The sequence below is a fragment of the Cydia amplana genome, chromosome Z, assembly GCF_948474715.1.
Source record: "Cydia amplana chromosome Z, ilCydAmpl1.1, whole genome shotgun sequence".
NCBI classification, from domain to species: Eukaryota; Metazoa; Arthropoda; class Insecta; order Lepidoptera; family Tortricidae; genus Cydia; species Cydia amplana.
Genome location: NC_086096.1, coordinates 496,538 through 509,392, shown reverse-complemented (window position 1 = coordinate 509,392; position 12,855 = coordinate 496,538). Strand labels below are relative to the sequence as shown.

The 12,855-nt window shown below is 36.0% G+C and overlaps 1 protein-coding gene across 2 annotated transcripts in view; it reads right to left on the bottom strand.

Moving 5' to 3' along the window:
- Positions 1 to 8,288, bottom strand: part of LOC134660920 (LIM/homeobox protein Lhx9-like) — a 34,956-nt gene extending 26,668 nt beyond the window's left edge. Inside the window, exon 1 of one of the 2 annotated variants that reach the window (XM_063516802.1) lies at positions 8,217 to 8,288. The gene's annotated coding sequence lies outside the window, so the exon portion shown is untranslated. Of the gene's footprint in view, positions 1 to 1,465; positions 1,667 to 8,216 lie in introns of those variants that run through there. The other variant, XM_063516803.1, reaches the window with a different exon arrangement.
- Positions 8,289 to 12,855: the final 4,567 nt, after the last annotated feature.

The window sequence follows — 12,855 nt, the reverse complement described above, 5'->3', positions numbered from 1 at the left end:
GGACGGACAGACAGACGGACAGACAGACAGACAGACAGACGGACAGACAGACATGACGAATCTATAAGGGTTCCGTTTTTTGCCATTTGGCTACGGAACCCTAAAAAGGGTAGGGAGGCCTAAGTCGATGTGCCATATAAGACAAACCTCTTTATCACGAACTTTTTTGGCGTTTCCCTTGAGATTCGTGCTGTCGAGGTTCCACTGTATAAGTATAACTATCTATGTATATAGAAAACCAGCCCAACATTATAGCTTGAAATGCTTTCGGTATTCCCATAGGCCCGATCCAAACAAAAAGAAAAAAAACATTCCATTGTCTTTGAGACCTCGCGATCGGGAGACAGCATAAACTATCGACTTAAAAGATATGTGTCCTTTACTGGGAAAAGGGACCTTCATACGATTGGCACTTAAGTTGAAAAACGTCGCATTTCTTTTAAATTCTTCTTAAAAAGAACGTAAGTGCCAACTGGGCTACGGTTATTGCCGAAATTGGTTTGTTTATTTTTAGATCCGCTTCAGTACATAATATGAATTATTATTCCCATTGTATACAGAGGGACGGAATAATGATATGCTAAATAAGTTATTGTATATGGATACAGGAATAATATACATATTTATTCGTATTAACGCCATCTTGTAAAGTTACTTTTAGATATCGACAAGAGCGTTATCGATATCTAAATGAAGCAATTTCTGAATTAGAATAACAAATGTGACTCCAGCTCAAACTAATCGCTATTAATTAATTAATTGACAGTTTATTTTCTGGCTTTTAAAGCAAAATATAACACTGAACGTCCTAAACTGACAGGTAAATAACTATGATCGTGAATTACAGTTAAAAGTACGTGCTCAAAGTAAGTAAGTATTTATTAGGTATAACTTAAGTCTTGTACACATAACACAAAAACTTCTCACATACGTCATTGTTTTCCGGACTCTAAAAAACCCTAATTATAAATAATCTGCTTTTATGGTGACCCCCCGCAAAACGCACTATTATGAATAGGGACGTAAGTGACATTTGGAACTTTATACAGATACGCCCTGCTTTTGATGGATATACGATCTTTTTTAGAAAGGTAGCAATGAACTGCATTGCTCAAAACATGCATAGGAAAATAATTAATTATATCACTAGTCCGTTGGACACGCTTCTTGGCTCTGTCGAAAAAAACAACAAAAAAGTTGGCTTCCATTGTAATTGGGCGTCTGACACGAAACTTAATTTACTATTGTTACTGGGATCATTATAGATATAATTTACTTACTGTGTTGAGGGTGTGGTCTTTGGTATTTTAAAACCTTATACTAAAAACATTTTGTGGATTTACTCATACTTCAAAAACTTTACTTAAAATATTGGTCGTTTTTCTATGCTATATTAATTTAACAGATTTTACATAGGTCTTACAACTATGTCAACAATATATATATTAATGTTAATACTAGTAACCTAATGCAATTCCTTGCATCGTAAGCGTCAATGTGTTGAATCATACCTTTTTACAGAAGGGCACAATTTTGTAGTTGCCTGTCCTCTAATATGCGATTTTAGTCACAAGTATTTTGCCGTTCAATTAGCAGTATTTTAAAAACCTTTCAACGTAACTCAGTTATAAGTGAATAACAACACTAACAACACGTACATCGAATATAATTTCACAGTATCGACTGCCAATCAAAAGGCCATAAAAACGGAGAAAAAAACTTTTACAAAACTGCTATCGGACTCTAATTGTATAAATATTTGATAACGTTTTACGACGTTTTAGCACAATCGATAGTTTTACGAGGTTGGACCAGTAAAAACAACCGAACTCACAAATGAATCGATAACTAGTAAAGCTTTTAGTTTTTTTTACTAGGGATATAGTCGACGACTGGTCGGAAAAGCCGACTATCCGGCCTCATTTGTAGTCGGCGACTAGTCAGCAAAATTGGCCGATTAGTCGGCACTTTATTAGTGCCAGTAAAACAGGGCATACCTATAAGGATATCAAACATCAGAAAACATAAGCTATACTTATATTTAGGTACCTATTTTACCCAAAATCTGTTTAGGTTGCATGAAAAACTTTATTATTCCCACTTCAAAAGGCATAATCGCAACTTTTAGGGAAATCGCAAAATAAGATTTGATGTTGAATTTTGTCTTCAGATTCGTGTTAAGGGGCCTTTCGGGTCCACAAACATAAGAAAAGTCGTTCAAGTCGCATTTCTGAACGGATTTGTGAAATTTTGAGAGCAGATTCGATATTTTTTTTATTTACTATTTGTTAATCAATAATGTACTACGTTTATTAATAATAATATTGTAAGTACATACTTCGTTCCTACCGAGTGTTCCACGACACTCATGCGTTTTACTTTAGTTTTACGTACTGAAAAAAAATGCACAAGTCGGATTCGCCCACGGATGTTGTTAGCGGCAACATAAATACATCATCTGTGAAAATTTTAACTGTCTAGCTATCACGGTTCATAAGATACAGCCCGGTGACAGACAGACGGACGGACAGACAGACGGACAATGGAGTCTTAGTAATAGGGCCATTTTTACCCGTTGGGTACGGAACCCTAAAAAGTATCTTGCCTATAAGAGTGTACACAAATTGACTTTTCGAAACCAGCGAACGAACGACCATAAAGTAAAATGTGTAATGAAATGACCCACTTATTATAATTAGGTACCTATTCGTCAAAGTGTTAGAATACAAAATACGCTTTAATCATTATCTCGACGGGGTTTTTATTATTACTAATACCGATTCGGAAACACATACTAGGAAAGTGCGGTTATTAAATTTAACTTCAGTCTGATAAGGTTTATTATTAGTTTGCACGACGTAAAAACGTCGTATCTCCATTTAAATTTAATTGGCACTTACGTCATTTTAACTTAAGGTGGCATCGAGCTGCTTATTTTTAAAACTCTTATCGGGTGCGTACCCGATAGAAAAAACTATATTTTTATTGTTGTAATACTGTGTAGTGTTAACATAGTATTAGAATGTTGGTGACATTTTTAATTTTTGGAGTAAAAGTAATGAAATTTCGATATAAAACAAGACACACCTAAGAAAACTTTTACGTATGTACTTATTTAAAATACTCACATTTTATCAAAGCAAACCATGTAAAAGACTTAATTATGACAAAAGTTTGTGTGTTAAAAATAACACTGTTTCAGGTGAGTTGGGCCTAGCCTAGGTCATATTTTCAATTCAGAATAAGTAAAGTTGAAACTCAAATGGAATATAATAATATGTATGTACATCCGACAAAATTACCTGCGCGATATTTGCCTTACGGCCCAATTCAAGCAAAGCTTTAAAGATGTCACACTGATAAGTGATAAGATAGATACCGATCCGTCAGTGTCAAAAATGACGTATTTCGCGCAGACTAATAAATATACCTTTCGTTTTTTATTTTCGCACTTTTTCCACCAGCATCAACACGGATATTTGTGAAATTCACGACACATACTTCGTGCCAGTTGCCTCTTCAACTTTTCGAGGTAGACACACACACCTACTTAATAACTTTTCGCGAGACTTTGAACAATATTTTCGCGCTTTTTCCCACCAGCATCAACACGGATATTTGTGAAATTGTCAAATTTACTAATTGTTCACAAAGCTAATGTAAGGTACCTCTTTTAATGAGTTTCTAGTTTCTAGCACTTTTTACGTTCCACGCAGCGTTTTTTAATTGCTCACATCACTCAGCCAAAACAGCAGTAATATAAACAATATATACGCCTAAGGGTAAGTGAAATAGTTAAAAAAATAAGTCAATCATCTTTAAAAACTTCCCTGTCTTATTTTTTTCGCACTTTTTACGTACATCCACAATGCTTTTACAACTGTTCACGTCACACAGCGAAACCAGCCGAGCCGTATGAGCAATATTTTCGTGATTTTTCCCCGAGTACCGCGGCACGTTTGTCCCGCCGGGGTCGCGAGCCTCGCAGACAGCCTCCGGCGCTGGCCCCTCCCTCGTTGCTAGGGGACCGGGGGCCGAACGTGACTCTATGCACACCCGATTCAATAGTGTTAAGGGTATTATAGGATTGATAGGTATGGGCACAAGAGTTGAACGCACAACAACTAAATCATGTAATGAAAGCGGGATTTTAAAATTAGTATTTTTAATTCGTACCGATATAGCAAGTTGAACAGGCAACTGCGAGACGGAACAAAAAGATTTCAAGATTTTTTATTTTTCAACACACGAGCTCGTAAAAGCTCTCTTTGTTCTTCAAAAACTGATAAGAAAGATGCATTTTATACCTATGCCACCTACCACCATGCCTGCCTACCTACCATTTTACACATATGTGGCAAAGTAACCTGATTGAAATGTTGAGTTGTTTGTTCATGTTGGCTTATAGAAATTGAACTTTATAAAAACACCGTGTATAGGAGAAATGCAGTAGTGCCCCCACAGTTCCCGTGGCACCAAAAAAGCGTTTCCTCATTGTCCGATCCGATCCCATACCGAATATCGGATGGCTGCTAGAGAATGCCTCATGGCATCAACTCATACGTTTTGGGTAAGTATGTTTATTTCCTTTGATCAAATAAAAAATAACGAATAAATAAACACAAATAGCCACTTTTTTACAGTTTATATATGTCCGATATGGATTCGGACTATGTGGGAACGCTCCAAAAGTTATATTTTTTATTAAAATCAGAACAATAAACGACAGAGAAATCAAAAGTCGCTAAACGATTCCATCAACTCGCCCTGCACGATCGGGTTTAGCTTAATGAGAGCAATTAGCAGACACGCGGCTAATTACTGTGCGCACGCGCAAAAAGGCCGTATGTCACAAGACTTGACCGCGTGGTATATATGTTACACGATCCTGTGTCCGCGCGTTGAACGTTGAGCGTTCTGGCAAACCCACGTGTGTTGGAGAAAAATTCAAATTTTCTAAAAATTTGCCTAAATTTGTTTAAGTGTAATTCGAACTTTAAGATGCGTCAAATATTAGATCTATGTCAGTGACAAAAGTGATGTTTCTTCAAACAAATACGCCACTTTTGACACTGACGTATCCGATCCATATCCTAATATTTGACGTATCTTAACGTTAGAATTAGGCCGAATGTATCTTATCTTTGACTGTAGGTACTCTTCTAGTTAATCCTAAGTTCATGAATTACCATTAACACGTGCTTTAACCCATGATTTCAGGAATTGTACTAAAATCGCCTGAAACGCAAATTCAAGTGGAATTCCATTCGAATTGTGCTCAAACCGAGCGTTTGTCTGAAACGGATTAGCGGAATAATCCGAATCCGAATGGATCTGTAACAATTCGTTAGAGCGTTTTCACACTGCTCGATCCAATGTATATGTCGGATGGAAAAATGTAAGAAAAATGTGTTTGTGTGTGTTATTGATTTAATAAAATCGTCATAACTAAAACGCGATATACCTTCTTACAACCACAGAATAAGTAATAGTACTACCGTACAGAAAGGACACCTACAAAACCGAAGTTTGACAGCGATTCAGAGCGGTTTCGCACTACGTCCGATCTGAATCCGTGAAAATATGGTCCGAAGTAGCCGTAGAACTATTTCTATGGTAATTTACGCACTAGATCCGTCTGATTTCTTTCCGAAATCGGATGACGGAGATCGGATCTAGTGCGTGCGTACATGATAATCGAGGTTTCGTTCAGATATTTGTGACCTCCTTGGCCGCTGCGATATTTTTTGATGGCGATTGTCTACGCCATTATTTACGAGAGAATCGATACCTATATAAGTACTACGTATTCTGTGATTGTAGGTGTCTCTCGTTTTTCTACATTTAAAAATAAGTTCCACATAGTGTTGGTAGAAACTCGAGACTCGAGAGTTTGAGTCTACATTTGTTTACGAAAGCTTGCGCTTAAGAAACTTTCGAGTCTTTTAAATCTAGTCAAGTTGAATCGATCAGTATTTGGGCGTTTTCTAAAATAAATATCGAAAACCTGATTCTCACAGATCCTGGTGTTTATGGGTTCTTTCAACTCAGAATCACTAGCATAATCAATTCTGATGATAAGATAAAATGTCCCAAAAATTTGTATGAAAATTGTACTTTCCACTACGTCACGCACATAGGAACAAGTGAAATTTTTTTTCATACTAAAACATGACGTAATGGAATGGACATTTTGGGACATCTTTTTTTAATGGCGAATGGCTGGGATGGAGAATGCTGTCGATTCTGAGTATAATGAGCCCAAGAACGTCCAGATTTGAAAGAATCAGGTTTTACATATTTATTTTAGAAAACGCCCATTTTCGAAGCTCACTCAAAAGGACTTGAGTTTACGAACAGAGATCATCAATTAGGTACCTAGGTTTTATCTAAATTATCAGTAAATACAATTTTACATGAAGACATTTTTTTTAAATTAATGAGAGTTGTATGAAGAGGACTCAAGTCTATACAAAAGACTCGGGTCACTAACAAGTTGAAAAAAACTCAAGTGTTGACTTAATTATAGGAGTATGAAAAACACAGTCGAGTTTTCAAAGTAATTACTCAAAAGCAATCCAACGCGGCAACGCAGCGAGCGTGATGGGCACCTTTGCGTCGGGGGCAGCCCGGGACGGGTTTTAGTAGGTAGTTATTTTTTATATATTTAGTTTGTATTTATATTTAAGTTTCTTTGAATAAATTACTATTTTTTTTATTACTCAAAGAAACACTAACTACCTACGTATTAGTAGGTCGTAGGTAAGTATGTAGGTAGGTGTCTCTTGTTAGTCTAGAATTGTAGATTTATAAATAAGTCCCAGTCTGAGACTGATGGAGCCCTAGATCGATAGCGTTATACGAACCTTGGCCCTCGTAGCTTCCGGCGATGTTCTATTTAATCCTATTTCTAGTCTTTCTATTTTCAGTGTTTTACGTTAATGTATTTTGTTTACTATTTACTGGTTATTTTCATGTTGGCATTGTTTACATTACTACCTAATTAGAATCGAGACTTTATAGCCTCTTTTAGACCCGAGTCTTTTGTAAAGATTTGAGTTATTTACATATAAACTTCATGTTTTTATACCCTTGGCTTATTTAAATAGACCCTTCAACATTGATAATACAAGACTCAATAAGATTCGAGTCTTGTAAAAGGAAGGCCTACAAGACTCGAGTCTTATTGAGTCACGCTTCAATCGATTCTCATATTTAGGTACTTATGAGTACGGTGGTCAGAAACCGTGGGTGCAAGCCTCGGTCGTGCTTTATGCAAAAAAATCGATCTTAAAATAATAAAATAAATTCAATAAAATACTAAATATTCGGTCAGAGGTCAGAGTTCTTATCATAAGTACATAGATGAGAGGTTAAGTAAAATAGGCTCGACTTACGAATAAAAAAACTGAACACTTTTCAGTGAGAAGAGCCTAATAAATTTCGAGTCATAAATAATTTCAAACTTAATTAGACGTATATAGGAATTACCTACGTTATTATAGGAAATTGTGATACTATTTTTTCTACTCTTTAAAAGCCGGCCTTTAAGAGATTACATATAAGTACCTATAGTGTAAACTCTATATAGCGACACTCAAGGGACCGGACGTTTTTTGACGCTATAGAGTGTTTTCGTTATTATAGAGATAAATTAATATTGAAGTAAAGCGACTACATACTTATATCCAACAAATGTCGACGGTATAGGGAGTGACTCGTTATATCGAGTGACGTTATATGGAGTTTACACTGTACTCGAGAAAATTCGACCCATATCGCCGTGACTCGGGTGACGTAGGGTTTGAGGCATCAGCCGCGAACGCCGAGGACGCTGGTTCGATCCCGGCCCTGGGCACTAGAGGCCATGCTCACTGTTTCTTTCGTATACGACATCCATTTCAGTGTATGATTAATAGAAAAATGTAAGAAATCCATACACTGATAAATGTATGCTTTGTATTTTAAGAAGACAATGAAACATTTCACTACAATCAAACGTTTTACTAAAAACATTGAGGGCCGTAACATCATAAAATAACCGATTGACTTGATTATCGATACTAATAAGATTAATATCAAATAAGATTCCAATAGGAAATATCGTCTAACATAAATTGTTTCTCAAGTCATGACATGAAACTATCACTTACCTAAGTCATACTTTCAATTGCCACGCAAAAGTAAACTTCACAAATTCGTAAATTTAAATTTACCTGCAGAACTGGCAACGTCGCGCGATACAATACGCATTCAGCTGTTAGGAGCGCGGCACTGTTCGGATTTTGAAACTGAAGGGGCCAAGACCAGACGTAAGCCCCGCCCACGCTGCGCGCTGACCAATCAGGACAATCGACGCGACGCTTGAAAACCGAATCCATAACTGCGAGAAGGCAGACGTCTCTTTCGATACCAAAAAAATCGTTGCGCGAAGCGAGATGAAACCGGTATTCGAATACGACTGCGTTCGAAATTCAAACATGACAATCTGAGCCATAACGGCGTATTTATAATCTGCTTTTAATCGATTTTTAACTTTAAGTGGTTGATTTATGATTGATTTTACTGTGTAACTGTTAGTGATTGATTTAAATATTATTCGAAGGGATTTTCAATAAAACTTAAGTGAATACATTGCAGTTTTGATGGGCAAATCGATGTGCTCAAACAAATTGGGTACGTTCCTTGCTCGTACTTATTGTTTATTTAATTTAAGTGTTCGTTGTTACCGATATCGATACAGTATTTTGCCGGCATTCGTTATGTTTTAAGAGTTACCTGGTCTGTCAAGTTCAAAATTAGTGTTGGTTAAGACTCGAGTCCTTTGAGTCACTCGAGTGACTCAAACTCAACTCGGTTTTTCAGACTCTTATAATTAAGTCAAAACTCGAGTTTTTTTCAACTCGAGACACGAGACTCAATAAAGGACTCGACTTGAAACTTCAAGAGTTTCGTAAGTTATTTAAATTTAGACTCAAAAGACTCAAGTTCCTACCAACACCAGATAATTTTCTGTTTAAAAAACCTGTGTAGGTATGACATGAGTTTTTATCCCAGTTTCCAATCCAGCTAATAAAAGATAAATCCAGTTTTATGACCTTAGTACCTAAATAAATTGAAGCAAAATTTCTTGAAAGTTTCAAGACTCGAGTCTACTTAGCTACTGTGGAAACTCGAGCCTTTCTTATAGAACAATCGAGTCGCTTAACTTCTAACTCGGGTAAATCCATCTGTCAGATTATGTGACTTCGGTATTAAGAAAAGGTACCTAATAGGGTAGATATTTGCTGAGAGGGTAGAATGGATTTACCCGAGTTTGAAGTTATACACAATCGTTGTTTCTACCATCATTAATAAGGTGGTTTATCTTCAATATTTACAATAGATAAACAAAATCATTTAAGAGCCAACAGGAGCTAAACTTAAAATATTTTAGGTAAATATACCCGTCTCGCTAACGGAAGCGGCTCCTAAAACTAGTGCGATAAGGACAAGGCGAAAAATCCTGCGTAAAATATCAAAAATCGAGGTTTCGTACTCGACTGTTTCCTCCTCCAAAACTTAACCAATCGTAACCAAATTTGGAAATCTAAATGATTATGACATTATCTGTGTCGGACCGTTTTGCTTTTTTGACTAATTGATGTCAGTTTTGAATAGCACGCCTCTCATTGCGGCATAGTCAATTAGGCCATTTTGGCCATTTTTGAAGGGCTCTAGCGCCTTAAAAAACAAAAATATCAAAAAAAGCAAAACGGTCCGACACAGATATTGACAATATTAATCTGTGTTGAAAAAATCATTGCTCTAGCTTCAAAACCCACGGAGGAAACCGTCGAGTACGTTTGTATGGAGAAATGACCACTCCTGTTGGCTCTTAATACCGACTACTATTATGTTTATTTCTATGTAGAAAGATTCAAATCCGTCTATATTACAAGATTTGAGTCTTTTTGAGTCACGATTCAAAAAGACTCGACAGGACTCAAAATACATACTTACCTACTGAGAAACGAGTCTTATTTTTAGTCGTTATAAAGTCGGGTAAAAATAACTTCTTTTCGATGAAATTGGCCTTAAGTGCTTACTAATTGAAATACAGACCTTTTGTGGTTGTGGTTTGTATTATAACCACAAATCCACGTTATATTTAGGTACCTACCTATACAGGATGTATCAAAACCATGTCTAATCGATTGCGGAAAAAATGTTGTATTGAGACTAGGGAAACTGGGTATGACGTCAAAAACACTAAATTTTAGAACATTATTTTACTTATTTACAATTAAAATAAAATAAAAAAATAAATTAAATATTTTTATTTCAGACACACAAAAAACTTTAAAAAATTAATTTTCCCCCTCGATTAACTAATTTAGATTTCTTTATTATAGAGGCAAATAGAGGTATTGTAGCTATTTTTATACAATAAATTATATAAACATATTTTTCATAAAGTTAATAGGTATCATTATCCTCTTAAAAAAAAAATACAACTCCATACATTTAGTCCGGGATACCGCCTCCGGAATTACGAAAACCATGACATTTGATCTTATACGTAGGTCGTAAGAAATTTTAGCCACGACAAGCGCCGCTTTTCGTTCCTGCGCATATCCAATTAGAGTGACCTGTAGGACCATACCAAGTGTGGGTAGAGAGAGCTCACTCTTATGTTAGACAGCGTGGCGCCCCTACTCTTTGATATTTCTAACCATTAGTCTTTTGCTAGGGTTGTCACATAATTCAGCGGTTACAAAATTTCAAATGTTTTACAGTTTTAAAATCTTAAGTTTACTACTTACAGCTTATGAAGGTACTACAAGATAACGACTTTATTCGCTTTGATGGGATTTAATTTATAAAAATCATATTTTGAAGAATATGACTATGTAACAAATTTCCGTCTTCATCAAAAATTCAGGCCGTGTTTTGTGTGTCAGTAATACATATAGTTATGCCGACGCTCGTAACTATCTGCTGTATTTTTAGTAACCTCTATACCTATAGTATACCTATGTGAGACAGAACTCTCCTGTCACTGTAAGCTTGAAACTCGGGTTAGTGAGAAACCTATATCTTCTCTTTCTGTCTCTCACTTATCCAGGTTTGAGTTTATTATAAGTAGTAATAATAATAATTGGGTCTGCTCTTAAGATTTCTGATAAGACTGAATTATTGTTAGTCTGTCATTTTGAAAATGTTACTAATATAAATTCCTAGGACTGAATTCATATTTATTACTGCATTAAAACTGCCAAAATTTTAATTAAAACTTGAACCCCAGAAAAATACTATATACTTATATCGTTTGCATATTTTTTTATTAAATATCTTTAATTTCATCGAACCGCCAACCCTAAGCGCACCCCTATACAGACGCGGCGACAAATAACGTACCGTTGATATTTCCACCTATTAATATATCGTTAGGGGTGTCACCTCTAGCGTCATAATGACTGCTTCTATAGACTGTCTGACAAAAGACAGGTTAGATTCGTGCGCATCTACTTCAGCTGTCAAATTCAAGACACGATTTTTTTCTTAAACCCTTTATAGGGCACATTTAAATATTACCTATACGGGCTATACGGCATATGTGACATACCCTAAAACATATTTTTTAAATGCAGAATTTTTAGGATTTCAAAGAGGCGATGAGGCTCGATATGTGTATTTTTTTTTAAATCTGGGCTTTTAAAGGGCGCTTTGATAATTCTTATCACGAGATCTTTAGTCCCAAACTAATAGGGAGTATTATTGCAATGTTCTGCCGCCAGAGTGCAGCACTAGCACCCATCGCAAACCATAGAGTGACTTATATACTTACGGTGCCTTAAACTGATTTTTGATAAGTTTTCACAGACAATAAAATATGACATTGACAAGTAGATCAAGGCGGTTTGTTTACAAAGGACCTAGCTATCGGGAATCTCGAAAATCGAAACTTATCGCTCGAATATATGTATATGCAAGAATGATAGAGAGGTTAGGTAACAAAATTACGACTCTCGTTTGCGGTAGACCCTCAGATTGTGAGTAATTGTGGTAGTGGCGCCCCCTACGCAGAGGTTCGCGTAATATTCCCTATTAACACAATAATAAAGTTATATTAGGTATATTATATTATATTTAAATAGGCCGCTGTATCAACGGAAGCCGATAACGCGGTAGGTATCGGGTAATGTATTTGTATATTGTTTTTCCTGGTCGGTAATCTCGATATGAATACATTTAAAAAATACAGCGATAACGATAACTGTTCAATTAAAATTTTATGGGATTAGACTACTTACCATGGGACTTAGCCGAATTCATAATAAGTAGCTAAATTCGGAAAATTAGAGATTTTGGTGTTTTTCAAACGTATTTTAGAAAAAGGTCACTGCTATTGGCAATTTAATGAAAGTTAACGACTTAGCTCCACTTGCACCAACCTACTAACCCAAGGTTAACCGGTTGAACCCTTAACCCAGTGTCAAATTGTACTGGTAACCATAACTTCAGGTAACTCCAGGTTTAACCGGTTAAACCCGGGTTAGTGAATGGCGCAAGTAACCCTTAGGCTAGGTACAAATATAGGTACGAGTATCATGTTTATTTCAATGGAATTTCAAGTAAGTACTGAAAAAATGTACACCGCCGGTTAGGCTTTGGATTCTCTTAACCGTGCGATGTCTAGAGGATAGACATGAACGAGTTAAGCACAATACAATAAAAAAATATTTCGACACCTAAGCTTACTGCGGCAAGTGAGAATTTTATTATTTTAGATAATATTAGCCGTTAATTTTCTAATCTTTTGACTGAAGATCACTGAGCTTGAAGTTTTTGTTTTAATTAACCACTTTTCCC